Raw genomic sequence first — 2500 nt, 5'->3', positions numbered from 1 at the left:
AAAAAAATAGGTCAAAAGAAAAGCACATGAATAAACTCTTCTTATCCGAAAGTAAATACACTTTTCTCTTGTTCGATACGAATTTTTGAAAAATATTTTGACACTTAGTGTCTCTTATTTTTATCTATATATATATATATATATATATATATATATATATATATATATATATATATATATATACATTATATATATATTTTTTAAACATTCTTATAAATCTTTCATCATCAAATTCAATGATCGCACAATCCCGAAACGAACAATTTGTTTTATGTGATCGATATACCAAATGTCCCTAGTGCGAATTTAAAAATCACCATTTCTATTTTGCGCAACTATGTAAGAATTTTAATTTATCTTGCATTTGTACGATCTGAAAGAAAAACTAAATGATTAACTTGACAAATTTTTAAGAATAATAATTTCAATTGATTTGAAAGATTATCATCTAGGAAATTATTGACTCATCTAGAAACATTTTGGAATTTCATCCTATAGATACATTTACAATGATCATCGTTTTCGATAAGATTCATTTCATTGTTCTTTTTTTTTTTCTTCTTTTTTTTTTTTGAGAAACAATATCCTATTAAAACACGCATTAATAATAATATTGTATATAGTTTTGTAATATACTTTATCTATGAACTTCGGGATTTCTCTCTAAGAGCCGAATATTCTCTTAACGTGTACTCATCGTCTTATAGTTTGACTTTGAAAATACGTGGTCGGAAGCATGCGTGCGTAGATTTAACGTTTAAAGTACGAGCAAAGTACGAGTAAACTTGTCCAGGATAGTCGTGGACGACCAACTAAAGTTCGTCGTTAATGTTAAACTTTCCTAAATCTAAAATTTCTCATTGTGTTAGTTGTTACTAACTACTATTTAATGCATATTGAGTATGGTCGATAAAAAAAAAAAAAAAAGAAAGAAAGAAACAAAAACCAAAAAATCTCTTTGCTTTCCTTTGGATTTTGCTCGAGGCTTTTTTTTCTTTTTTTTTACTTTTCATTGATCTATCGATAGAACTTAATTTTTTAAGAATGTGTGTGTGTATCTTTGCAACAAGTCAAAAGTTTCTTTGGTAATTTGAAAAATCAATTATGTATCTTCATATTTCAAGGCTTCTTTTAGGTTAACTTTTTTACAGATCGTAAACAAACTTTTCCAAAAATGAAAAGAAAAATTAATCTAAAAAAGTCTCATAGATGGAATGATTGATTTTTAATATCATTTCGAAACTTTCGATCTTGCTAATTTATTCTTTCTTTTTCTTTTATTTTTAACCTTCTTTTTTTTTCATTATAACATATGTAATAATTATGTGGATATTACAATCGTAATATAATTTCATACCTTTCGAATGTGGAAATTCTCTATTTTCTTATTTCTTTCATTTTCTCTTCCTCCTCCTCCACCTCTTCCTCCTCCTCTTGTTTCAGCATCGCAACCATCGCGATTTTCTCAAACTTTTCTTCTATCGTCGATTGGACCGTCAAAAATTTCGATCTAAAATCATTATAATTTTATTCCTATCTCTCTTTTTTCACAGAATCAAACAAGTAGAAGAAGGCTATGTAGAAAACGAGAAAACGATGTTGATGAATCCGGGATTATCGTTCAAACGGTGAGTGGAAATGGATGTTATTTTTTGATCGAACATATATGTATATGTATGTACATATCTTTCCATTGAAATTGAATATCTATCCATCTATCCATCTATCTATCCATCTATCTATCAATCTATCTATGAACATATATATATCTATATATATATCATACCTTTTTTTCTCCTCTTCTTTTGTTTTCTTCGTTATTATTTTATTGGAAATAACGCACGTGAGGATTTTCATTAGCCACTCAAAAGCAATCTCACAATGAAATTGGACAGATGGAATATGTTGGTCTACGCCATTTTCCTTGAAAAGTCATTGAATGATAATAACAATAATAATAATAATAATTATTATTATTAATAATAATAATATTAATTAATAATATTAATAATATCATTATTATTATTATTATTATTATTGTTATTATTATTATTATTATTATTATTATTATTATTATTATTATTGTTATTATTATAGTAATAATGACGTTGAAATGTTCTCCTTAATTAACGATTCATTCTCATTTGAAATAAAGCTTACCTTTTTATACTACCAGATGTCGCAACGAATCTCACTCTTTCTCTCTCTCTCTCTCACTCACTCCCATTTTCTTTCTCTATCTCGCTCTTTCTTTCTCTCCACGCATACGCTTCGCATTTATAGTCTATTTGCTGATCGTTGAATCGTATACGTTCTGTTGTAAATGATACGCCTCGAGTTACTTATTCTACTTTACTACAAACACAACACACACATATATAGAAACGTATATACGTATACGAAATGTAGAGAGAGAAAGTATTTTAAAAAGAAATTTCAAACGCATCACGATTGCTCGAAATTGACCTTCTTCTCTCTCTCTCTCTGTCTCTCTCTCTCT

At 27.5% G+C, this 2500-nt stretch overlaps 1 protein-coding gene across 3 annotated transcripts in view; it reads left to right on the top strand.

Moving 5' to 3' along the window:
- LOC118441606 (1-phosphatidylinositol 4,5-bisphosphate phosphodiesterase epsilon-1) overlaps nt 1–2500 on the top strand; it is an 84197-nt gene that overhangs the window by 34162 nt on the left and 47535 nt on the right. For all 3 annotated transcript variants that reach the window (XM_035866242.2, XM_035866243.2, XM_085657084.1), the window contains exon 2: nt 1554–1628. The gene's annotated coding sequence lies outside the window, so the exon portion shown is untranslated. The remainder of the gene's footprint in view (nt 1–1553; nt 1629–2500) is intronic.

This window comes from Vespa mandarinia, chromosome 5, assembly GCF_050613455.1.
Source record: "Vespa mandarinia isolate Hongniang chromosome 5, ASM5061345v1, whole genome shotgun sequence".
In the NCBI taxonomy this organism is placed as follows: domain Eukaryota; kingdom Metazoa; phylum Arthropoda; class Insecta; order Hymenoptera; family Vespidae; genus Vespa; species Vespa mandarinia.
This window is presented reverse-complemented; position numbering and strand designations above follow the sequence as displayed.